The sequence below is a fragment of the Chiloscyllium punctatum genome, chromosome 34, assembly GCF_047496795.1.
Source record: "Chiloscyllium punctatum isolate Juve2018m chromosome 34, sChiPun1.3, whole genome shotgun sequence".
Taxonomy (NCBI): domain Eukaryota; kingdom Metazoa; phylum Chordata; class Chondrichthyes; order Orectolobiformes; family Hemiscylliidae; genus Chiloscyllium; species Chiloscyllium punctatum.
Genome location: NC_092772.1, coordinates 51,620,957 through 51,633,456, shown reverse-complemented (window position 1 = coordinate 51,633,456; position 12,500 = coordinate 51,620,957).

Genomic DNA, 12,500 nt, shown 5'->3' with positions numbered 1-12,500 from the left:
CTATCTGCAATCATCCTACTCTCCCTCACCTGTCCCAGAACCTTGAATGTTGTGCCTTTCCAAGTGCTTTCCGAAGGTTCTCAGGTTTCCCATTTCAACTCCCATCCCAGGTACTACATCTCAGACACCCCGCCACTTTCTGGGTGAAAACATTTCCTCAAATTCCCTCTAAAAATCCTGACCTTCACTTAATGTTATGCCCCCTCCTTTGTTACTGACGCTTTGACTAAGGGGAACAGCTGCTTCCTACCCACCCTGCCCATGCCCCTCATAATGTTATACTCCAACCCAAGCTTATCCAGCCTCTCTCCGTTGCTGAACTGCTCCATCCCAGGACAACAACCTGGTGAATCTTCCTCTGTACCCCTCCCCCCCCCCCCCCCCCCCCCCCCCCCTCCTGTGCAATCCCATCCTCCATGTGGCTCAGGGAGCAGAACTGCACACAATACTCCAGCTGTGGTCTCACCAATGCCCTGTACAGCTCCAACATCCCCTCCCTCGCTTAGAAACTGGATTGATAAAGGCAAGTATCCCTGAAGCCTTCTTAACCAGCGTATGTACCTGTACTGTCACCTACAGGGATCTGTGGGCAAACATTCCAAGATTCCTCTGTTTTACCTTCACCATCAAAAGATTCTTCATTCCAGACTTTGTATTGAATTCAAATTCCACCAATCTGCCAGAATATGATTGATCTCAGATCCCTGGGAAATTACCTGGCTCTCTGGATTATTATTCTGCTGATAATACCATTAGTTCCATTCATTTGTCGCAAAGCTTTTGTTTTAAATCCAGGCTTAGAAATGTTTGAAATAACTCCACAGAGCTTAGTTATCCCGTCACCAAGTCATCCTTTATTTACACACGGGGAGTCATAGAGTCCCACAGCACGGAAACAGACCCTTCGGCCCATCTGCTCCGTTCCGACCCTAATCCCCAAACTCAACTAGTCCCCCCTGCCTGCTCCTGGCCCATCTCTCTCCAACCCTTTCCTGTCCATGTCCTTATCCAAATCTCTTTTAAATGTTGTAACTGTTCCCCCACCCCCACTTCCTCAGGCAGTGGACCACACATGGACCACCCTCTGGGGGAAAACGTTGCCCCTCGTGTCTTTTTTAAATCTTTCCTCCCTCACCTTAAAAATATGCCCCTAGTCTTGAAATCCCCCGACCCTAGGGAAAAGGTACCCACCATTAATCTTGTCTTATCCCCCTCATGATTTTATAAACCTCTATGAGGTCACCCCTACGCTCCAGTGACAAACCTCCCAGCCGATCCAGCCTTTCTTTATAACTCCAACCCTCCCGTTCCCGACAATATCCTGGGAAATCTGTCCGGAATCCTCTCCAGTTTAATAAAAACCTTCCTATATCAGGGTGACCGGAACTGGACGCGGTATTCCAGAAGCCATTGACAATGAAACAAAAACAGGGATTGCTGGAAAAGCTCAGCAGGTCTGTCGAGAGAAATCAGAGTTCACATTTCAGGGCAAGTGACCCTTCCTCAGCACAATAACTCCAATAGCTTCCCAGCCAACTCACCGGTGTATAGCATCCGGGATTATCCCTATTTCCCTTCTTGAACAGAGGAACAGCCTTAGCTAGTTGCCTGTCCTCTGGGACCTGTCCAATGACCAGCGAGGATACAAAGGTGTGGATGAAGGGAATGGCCACGATGTTCACTGATGACACAAAGCTAAGTCAGAACGTGAGAACCACATTGGGAGCATCCCAAGGGATTAATAGGTTCTGGAAAGGTCTGGCAAATGGAGTGGGAGAGTGGGAAATTGTCCATTTTGACATGAAGAGTGACAAAGGAACATTGAACAGTACAGGCCCTTCAGCCCTTGATGTTGTACTGACCTTCTATCCCCCTTGAAGATCAGACTAACCAACATACCAATGTTCATCATCCATGTGGCAATCCAAGAGCCGCTTGAATATCTCCAATGTCTCTGACTCGACTCCCACCGCGGGCAGTGCATTCCACACACCCACCACTCTCTGAGTAAAGCACCTACCTCTGATATCTCCCCTAAAACTTCCGCCAATCACCTTGAAATTTTGGTCCCTCGTGACTGGAGAAAGTGAGGTCTGAGGATGTTGGGGATCAGAGTCGAGAGTGTGGTGCTGGGAAAGCGCAGCAGGTCAGGCAGCGTCCGAGGACCAGGAGAGTCGATGTTTTGGGTATAAGCGCTTCATCATGAATCTGCCCCCTTCGTGATAGCCATTTCCGCCCTGGGGAAAAGTCTCTGGCTACCCACTCTGTCTCTGCCTCTCGTCATCTTGTACACCTCTCCCAAGTCACCTCTCATCCTTCTTCACTCCAATGGGAAAAGTCCTAGCTCCCCCAACCTTTCCTCATAAGGCATTCCCTCCAGTCCCAGCAGCATCCTGGGAAATCTCCTCTGCACCCTCTCTAAAGCTTCCACATCTTTCCATATAATGAGGTGACCAGAACAGAGCACAATATTCCAAGTGTGGTCTAACCAGGGCTCTATCGAGCTGCAGCATAACCTCACGGCTCTTAAACTCAATCCCCCGCTAACGAAAGCCAACACGCCTTCTTAAAAACTGTATCAAACTGGGTGGCAACTTTGAAGGATCTCTCAACATGGACCCCAAAATCCCTCTATTCTTCCACCCTGCCAAGAACCCTGTCTCAACTCTGTAATCTGCATTCAAATTCCACCTTCCAAAATGAATCACTTCCCACTTTTCCAGGTTGAACTTCATCTGCCACATCTCAGCCCAGCTCTGCATCCTGCCAATGTCCCGTTGCAAACTACAACAGCCCTCCACACTATCCACGACTCCACCAACCTTTGTGTCATCGGCAAACTTACTAACCCACCCTTCCACTTCCTCATCCAAGTCATTTATACAAATCACAAAGAGCAGAGGTCCCAGAACCGATCCCTGCGGAACACCACTGGTCACCGAGCTCCAGGCTGAATACTTTCCATCTACCACTAGCCTCTGTCTTTGGGGGCCAGCCAATGTGGAAGTATACTATCTAACTGGTGAGAGAACTCTAAGATGCAGAGGGATCTGGGTGTCCAAATCCATGAATTGCAGAAGGTCATGATGCAGGTATCGTGTGTAATCGGGAAAGTTGGTTAAACGTGATGGTTTATCATGAGGGGGATTGCAGGGAGGTCACACGACAGTGAGACAGGGCATTGGTGAGAGTGTGTGTGGAGTACAGTATACAAGACTGGACAGTGCACTGACAGCAGGGCATTAATGCACTGGATGCAGCTCAGGGAAGGTTTAATGGGCTGGGATGAGTGGGTAGCCTAATGGGGAAAGGCCGGACAGACTGGGACTGTATCCCCTGGAGTTTAGAGGGGTCAGAGGTAACTTTATTGGAACAGGTATGTTCCTGAGGTGGACCTGGATGTGGGAAGGATGTTTCACTGCTGTTACTGAGGGTCGGTGGGGGAAGGAGGGGATGGTACACACTGCTGTTACTGAGGGTCGGTGGGGGAGGGAGGGGATGGTACACACTGCTGTTACTGAGGGTCGGTGGGGGGAGGGAGGGGATGGTACACACTGCTGTTACTGAGGGTCGGTGGTGGGGGGGGAGGGAGGGGATGGTACACACTGCTGTTACTGAGCGTCGGTGGGGGGAGGGAGGGGATGGTACACACTGCTGTTACTGAGGGTCGGTGGGGGGAGGGAGGGGATGATACACACTGCTGTTACTGAGCGTTGGTGGGGGGATGGAGGGGATGGTACACACTGCTGTTACTGAGGGTCGGTGGGGGGAGGGAGGGGATGGTACACACTGCTGTTACTGAGGGTCGGTGGGGGGAGGGAGGGGATGGTACACACTGCTGTTACTGAGGGTCGGTGGGGGGAGGGAGGGGATGGTACACACTGCTGTTACTGAGATTGGAGAATCTAGAACTAGAGAGGGGTTATTGTTTCAAAATGAAGGGGTCACTCATTTCAAACACAGATGCAACTTTTCTCTCAGTTGGGAGATTTGGAGTTGCTGAATTCCTTTCCTCAGAGGAGAGAATCTTCAAACATATTCAAGGCAGGAATAGATTCTTGATGACCAAGGGGTTGGAAGTTTATTCGGGGTGGGGGGAGTGAAGGTGCAGGGACATTAAAGTCAGCTCAGCTGTGATCTTAACGGATGGTTGGAGATGCTCTCTCATTACACAGGGAAATAACTGTTGGTGGTGTCATGGAGGGATCCACACACCTCAGAGGAGGGGACACACTGAGAAGGAGGATTTGTCAGTACTCACAGAAAGTGAACCCATGCTGCTTTTTAAAATTCATTTCTGGGACTTTGGAGTCACTGACTGGCCAGCGTTGATAGCCCATCCCTAGTTGCCCCCCTTGGGAAGGTGGGGGTGAGCTGTCTCCCTGACCCGCTGCAGTCCATGTGCTGTAGGGTAGACCCACAATGTCCCTGAGGGAGGGAATCCCAGGATTCTGACCCAGGAAGGAACGGCCGATATATTTCCAAGTCGGGATGGGGAGTGGAGGGGAACTTGCACGGGGGGGGGGGTTCCCATGTACCTGCTGCCCCTTGTCCTTCTCGATGAAAGTGGCCGTGGGTTTGGAAGGTGCTGCCTGAGGGTCTTTGGTGAGTTTCTGCAGGGCATCTTGTAGATGGTACACACTGCAGTTACTGAGGGTCGGTGGGGGGGGGAGGGGATGGTACACACTGCAGTTACTGAGGGTCGGTGGGGGGAGGGAGGGGATGGTACACACTGCTGTTACTGAGGGTCGGTGGGGGGGGGGTGGGAGGGGATGGTACACACTGCTGTTACTGAGGGTCGGTGGGGGGAGGGAGGGGATGGTACACACTGCAGTTACTGAGCGTCGGTGGGGGGAGGGAGGGGATGGTACACACTGCAGTTACTGAGGGTCGGTGGGGGGAGGGAGGGGATGGTACACACTGCTGTTACTGAGGGTCGGTGGGGGGAGGGAGGGGATGGTACACACTGCTGTTACTGAGGGTCGGTGGGGGGGAGGGAGGGGATGGTACACACTGCAGTTACTGAGGGTCGGTGGGGGGAGGGAGGGGATGGTACACACTGCTGTTACTGAGCGTCGGTGGGGGGAGGGAGGGGATGGTACACACTGCTGTTACTGAGGGTCGGTGGGGGGAGGGAGGGGATGGTACACACTGCAGTTACTGAGCGTCGGTGGGGGGAGGGGGGGATGGTACACACTGCTGTTACTAAGTGTCGGTGGGGGAGGGAGGGGATGGTACACACTGCTGTTACTGAGCGTCGGTGGGGGGGTGGGAGGGGATGGTACACACTGCTGTTACTGAGGGTCGGTGGGGGAGGGAGGGGATGGTACACACTGCTGTTACTGAGGGTCGGTGGGGGGAGGGAGGGGATGGTACACACTGCTGTTACTGACGGTCGGTGGGGGGAGGGAGGGGATGGTACACACTGCAGTTACTGAGCGTCGGTGGGGGGAGGGGGGGATGGTACACACTGCTGTTACTGAGGGTCGGTGGGGGGAGGGAGGGGATGGTACACACTGCTGTTACTGAGCGTCGGTGGGGGGAGGGGGGGATGGTACACACTGCTGTTACTGAGGGTCGGTGGGGGAGGGAGGGGATGGTACACACTGCTGTTACTGAGCGTCGTTGGAGGCAGGGAGGGGATGGTACACACTGCTGTTACTGAGGGTCGGTGGGGGAGCGAGGGGATGGTACACACTGCTGTTACTGAGGGTCGGTGGGGGGAGGGAGGGGATGGTACACACTGCTGTTACTGAGGGTCGGTGGGGGGAGGGAGGGGATGGTACACACTGCTGTTACTGAGGGTTGGTGGGGGTTGAAAGTGGAGTTGCAGGTAGATAGGATAGTGAAGAAGGTGTTTGATATGCTTTCCTTTATTGGTTGGGGTATTGAGTACAGGAGTTGGGAGGTCATGATGCAGATGTACAGGATATTGGTTAGGCCACTGTTGGAATATTGTGTGCAATTCTGGTCTCACTGCTATAGAAAGAAAGTTGTTAAACTTGAAAGGGTTCAGAAAAGATTTACAAGGATGTTGCCAGGATTGGAGGGTTTGAGCTGCAGGGAGAGGCTGAACAGGCTGGGGCTGTTTTCCCTGGAGCGTCGGAGGCTGAGGGGTGACCTTATAGAGGTTTATAAAATCATGAGGGGCATGGATAGGGTAAATAGACAAAGTATTTTCCCCCTGGGGTGGGGGAGTCCAGAACTAGAGGGGCATGGGTTTAGAGTGAGACGGGAAAGATATAAAAGGGACCTAAGGGGCAACTTTTTCACCCCGAGGGTGGTACGTGTATGGAATGAGCTGCCAGAGGAAGTGGTGGAGGGTGGTACAATTGCAACATTTAATAGGCATCTGGATGGGGACATGAATAGGAAGGGTTTGGAGTGATATGGGCAAATATGACTCGATTAGTTTAGGATATCTGGGTCAGCATGGACTGGTTGGGCCGAAGGGTCTGTTCCGTGCTGTACGGCTCTGACCACAACAGAGGAGGGTTAGAGGACAGGATCGTTTCTCCTTCCCCCTTTCCTGGACGCTCTCAAAAAGACCGACCACCCTGTGTCCTTTTTAAAAATCTCCGACGAGGGAAAAACTATTGAAAGCCTTCCTCCTGTCCTTGCTGCCGCACAGGGAATCTTAGTCCCACGCTGAAGTCACTTCTGCTTGTGGGCGATTGTGTCTGCCAGCAGCAGAGTTTCACTCTTTGTAAATTCTGCCTCATTCGGAGACAAACTTCCCTTTCCCATTGTTTGTGTGTCTCATCAGAACGTGCGGACAGGAAAATCATTGAACAGCTTCAGAGATGTGTGTCAGTGTCAGTGCAAAGGAATGCTTGAGGCACCTCGCCTGAGGAATGCACCTCACCAGAATAATGACGAGAACTGTGGAACTCAGAAACCAAAAGGCAGCCAACGCTGGAGGAACTCAGCAGGTCTGCGGGGAGAGAAAGCGGAATGAACGTTTTGAGTCCAGTGGACCTTGTCGTCCAGTGTTTTGGGTGGAATAGAATCCCCCTCAGTGTGGCAACAGGCCATTTGGCCCATCAAGCCCACAGCGACCCGCCAGGAGAAAGTGAGGGCTGCAGATGCTGGAGATCAGAGTCGAGAGAGTGGCGCTGGAAAAACGCAGCAGGTCAGGCAGCATCCGAGGAGCAGGAGAGTCGACGTTTCAGGTGTAAGCCCTTCAACAGGACCATTACACTGACCCTCTGAAGAGGAAACCACCCAGACCCAGTCCCCTACCCTATTGTCTACATTTACACCTGATCAATGCACCTAACCTGCACATCCCTGGACACTATGGGACAATTCCCCAAGGCCAATCCACCCTAACCTGCACATCCCTGGACACTATGGGACAATTTCCCATGGCCAACCCACCCTAACCTGCACATCCCTGGACACTATGGGACAATTTCCCATGGCCAATCCACCCTAACCTGCACATCCCTGGACATTATGGGGCAATTTAGCATGGCCAACCCACCCTAACCTACACACCCTACAGGGATGGTGCAGGAGGGAGGGATTCCGGTATTTGGATAATTGGGGTTCGTTCTGGGGAAGGTGGGTCCTCTATAAACCGGATGGTCTACACGTGAACCTGAGGGGCACCAGTATCCTTGGGGGGAGTTTTGCTACTGCTCTTTGGGAGGGTTTAAACTAAGGGGCATGGGAACCTGGAGTGTAGCTTTAGGGTACAGGACCTTGAGTGTAGGGAGGTTAGGAACAAGGTATCGATTTCGAAGGAAGGTGCCTGTAAACAGGAAGGTGGCTTGAAGTGTGTATACTTCAATGCCAGAAGTATAAGAAATAAGGTAGGTGAGCTTGCAGCATGGGTTGGTACCTGGGATTTCGATGTTGTGGTTATTACAGAAACGTGGGTAGAACAGGGACAGGATTGGCTGTTGCAGGTTCCAGGGTTTAAATGTTTTAGTAGGGTCAGAGATGGGGGTAAAAGAGGGGGAGGTGTGGCATTGCTTGTCAAAGATAGTATTACAGCGGTGGAAAGGGTGATGGATGAAGACTCGCCATCTGAGGTAGTTTGGGCTGAGGTTAGAAATAGGAAAGGTGAGGTCATCCTGTTAGGAGTTTTCTACAGGCCTCCTAATTGTCTGAGAGACGGAGAAGAAAGGATTGCGAGGATGATTCAGGAGGAGTGAAAGTAATAGGGTGGTTGTTATGGGGGACTTTAACTTTCCTGATATTGACTGGGAAAGCTATAGCTCGAGTTCGTTAGATGGGTCGGTGTTTGTCCAATGTGTGCAGGAGGGTTTCCTGACACAATATGTAGACAGGCCAACAAGAGGTGAGGCTATACTGGATTTGGTTCTGGGTAATGAACCAGGCCAGGTGTTAGACTTGGAGGTAGGTTAACACTTCGGGGGCAGTGACCACAATTTGGTGACTTTTACTCTAGTGATGGAGAGGGATAAGTGTGAACTGCAGGGCAAGAGTTATAGCTGGGGGCAGGGAAATTATGATGCGGTGAGGCATGACTTAGGATGTGTGGATTGGAAAAATAGGCTTCAAGGGAAGGGCGCAAATGATATGTGGAGATTGTTCATGGAACAGCTAATGGGTGTCCTTGATAAGTATGTACCAGTCAGGCAGGGAGTAAAGGGTCTTGTGAGGGAGCCGTGGTTTAATAAGGAATTGGGATCCCTTGTGAAAGGGAAGAGGGCGGCCTATGTAAAGATGAGGCGTGAAGGTTCAATTGGGACGATTGAGAGTTATAAGGTAGCCAGGAAGGATCTAAAGAGAGAGCTAAGAGCAGCGAGAAGGGGACATGAAAAGTCCTTAGTTGGTAGGATTAGGGAAAACCCAAAGGCTTTCTATAGGTATATTAGGAATAAAAGGATGACTAGGGTAGGTATCGGTCCAGTCAAGGATGGTAGTGGGAAGTTGTGTGTGGAGGCAGAGGAGATTGGTGAGACACTAAATCAATACTTTTTGTCAGTATTCACTCAGGAACAGGACATCGTTGCCGATGTGAATACTGAGTCACAATTAATTAGAATGGATGGCCTTGAGGTATGTAGGGAAGAGGTCTGGGGAATACTGGAAAGGATGAAAATAGATAAATCCCCTGGGCCTGATGGCGTTTATCCTAGGATCCTCTGGGAAGCTAGGGAGGAGATAGCGGAGCCATTGGCCTTGATTTTTATGTCGTCGTTGTCTACGGGAATAGTGCCAGAAGACTGGAGGATAGCAAATGTGGTTCACTTGTTCAAGAAGGGGAGCAGGGATAACCCTAGAAACTATAGGCCAGTGAGTCTCACTTCTGTTGTGGGCAAAGTCTTAGAGAGAATTGTAAGGGATAGGATTTATGAACATCTGGATAGGAATAATGTGATCAAGGATAGTCAGCATGGTTTTGTGAAGGGCAGATCGTGCCTCACAAACATTATTGAATTCTTTGAGAAGGTGACCAAGGAGGTGGACGAGGGTAAAGCAGTAGATGTGGTGTAAATGGATTTTAGCAAGGCGTTTGATAAGGTTCCCCATGGCAGGCTAATGCAAAAACTACGGAGGTATGGCATTGAGGGTGCATTCGAGGTTTGGATTAGGAATTGGCTGGCTGGAAGGAGACAGAGGGTAGTAGTTGATGGTATAGGTTCATCTTGGAGTGCAGTTACTAGCGGTGTTCCACAAGGATCTGTTTTGGGACCATTGCTGTTTGTCATTTTTATAAATGACCTGGAGGAGGGGCTAGAAGGTTGGGTGAGCAAGTTTGCTGATGACACGAAAGTCGGTGGAGTTGTGGACAGCGAAGAAGGATGTGGCAGGTTACAGCGCGGTATAGATAAGTTGTAGAGCTGGGCAGTAAGGTGGCAAATGGAATTCAATGTGGATAAGTGTGAGGTGATTCACTTTGGTATGAGTAACAAGAAGATGGATTACTGGGCTAATTGTAGACTACTTGGTAGTGTGGATGAGCAGAGGGATCTTGGTGTCCATGTACACAGATCTCTGAAAGTTGCCACCCAGGTAAATAGTGCAGTGAAGAAGGCATATGGCGTACTGGGCTTTATTGGTAGAGGAATTGAGTTCCGGAGTCCTGAGGTCATGTTGCAGTTGTATAAGACTCTGGTGCGGCTGCATCTGGAGTATTGTGTGCAGTCTTGGTCGCCATACTATAGGAAGGATGTGGAGGCACTGGAACGGGTGCAGAGGAGGTTTACCAGGATGTTGCCTGGTATGGTAGGAAGATTGTATGAGGAAAGGCTGAGGCACTTGGGGCTGTTCTCATTGGAGAAAAGAAGGTTTAGGGGTGACTTGATAGAGGTGTACAAGATGATTAGGGGTTTAGATAGGGTTGACAGTGAGAATCTTTTTCCGCGTATGGAGTCAGCTGTTACGAGGGGGCATAGCTTTAAATTAAGGGGGGGTAGGTATAGGACAGATGTTAGGGGTAGATTCTTTACTCAGCGAGTCGTGAGTTCATGGAATGCCCTGCCAGTAGCAGTGGTGGACTCTCCCTCTTTATGGGCATTTAAGCGGGCATTGGATAGGCATATGGAGGTTATTGGGCTAGTGTAGGTTAGGTGGGCTTGGGTCGGTGCAACATCGAGGGCCGAAGGGCCTGTACTGCACTGTATTTTTCTATGTTCTATGTTCTATGTTCAATGTTCTATGTTCTATGTTCTATCCCTGGACACTATGGGACAATTTCCCATGGCCAATCCACCCTAACCTGCACATCCCTGGACACTATGGGACAATTTCCCATGGCCAATCCACCCTAACCTGCACATCCCTGGACACTATGGGGCAATTTAGCATGGCCAATCCACCCTAACCAAAGGTCATGACCTCACACTTTCCCACACTGTACTCCACCTGCCACTTCTTTGCCCACTCCCGAACCTGTCCAATTCCTTCTGCGCCCTCCCTGCTCCCTCAGTACCACCCTCCCTCCACCCTATCTTTGTGTCATCGACAAACTTAGCAACAATGTCCTCGGTTCCTGTGTCCAGATCATTAATGTGTAACGTGAATCGTTGCGGTCCCAACACTGACCCCTGCGGATCTCCACTAGTCACCAGTTGCCATCCTGAGAACGAGCCCTTTGTCCCCACTCTCTGCCTCCTGCCAACCCTCTATCCAGGCCAGGACCTTTCCCCGAACACCACGGGCTCTTATCTTCATTAACAGCCTCCTGTGCAGCTCCTGGTCAAAGACCTCCTGGAAATCCTAATAGATCACCTCGACCTGGTCTCCTTTGTCTGGGGTAAATCACTATTTGGTAATAGGTAGCTTATCTGCATTTAGTTAATTAAATGGGAGGGAAAGATGGGCTGATTGGCACCCCTCTCTGGTTGTCAATAACTCAAAGCTAATACACACAGGAACCAACTCCCAGGTTTGAGATTGCTGCCACTCAATACCCCTACGTAGGCAGAGGTACAATGATTCCTGCTGATAACGTGTTGCTGGAAAAGCGCAGCACATCAGGCAGTATCCAAGGAGCAGGAGAATCGACATTTCGGGCATCAGCCCTTCTTCAGGAATGAAGAAAGTGTGTCCAGCAGGCTAAGATAAAAGGTAGGGAGGAGGGACTTGGGGGAGGGGCGTTGGGAATGCGATAGATGGAAGGAGGTCAAGGTGAGGGTGATAGGCCGGAGTGGGGTGGGGGCGGAGAGGTCAGGAAGAAGATTGCAGGTTAGGAAGGCGGTGCTGAGTTCAAGGGTTGGGACTGAGACAAGGTGGGGGGAGGGAAATGAAACTGGAGAAATCTGAGTTCATCCCTTGTGGTTGGAGGGTTCCTAGGCGGAAGATGAGGCGTTCTTCCTCCAACCGTCGTGTTGCTATGGTCTGGCGATGGAGGAGTCCAAGGACCTGCATGTCCTTGGTGGAGTGGGAGGGGGAGTTGAAGTGTTGAGCCACGGGGTGGTTGGGTTGGTTGGTCCGGGTTTGAGCCATGGGGTGGTTGGGGTGGTTGGTAAAAGGTAGGGAGGAGGGACTTGAGGGAGGGGCGTTGGAAATGCGATAGGTGGAAGGAGGTCAAGGTGAGCGTGATAGGCTGGAGTGGGGTAAAAAGGTAGGGAGGAGGGACTTGGGGGAGGGGCGTTGGGAATGCGATAGGTGGAAGGAGGTCAAGGTGAGGGTGATAGGCTCACCCCCACTCCGGCCTATCACCCTCACCTTGACCTCCTTCCACCTATCGCATTCCCAACGCCCCTCCCCCAAGTCCCTCCTCCCTACCTTTTATCTTAGCCTGCTGGACACACTTTCCTCATTCCTGAAGAAGGGCTGATGCCCGAAACGTCAATTCTCCTGCTCCGTGGATGCTGCCTGACCTGCTGCGCTTTTCCAGCAACACGTTATCAGCTCTGATTTCCAGCGTCTGCAGTCCCCACTTTCTCCTACAATGATCCCTGGTCAAGTACAGCATGCGCACTTCCTTGTAAAGTGATGGCTTGTGCAATTCTCACTGGCTTGTTAATCCAGAGACTCTGGTAACATACTGGGGACCCAGGTTCAAATCCTGCTATGGT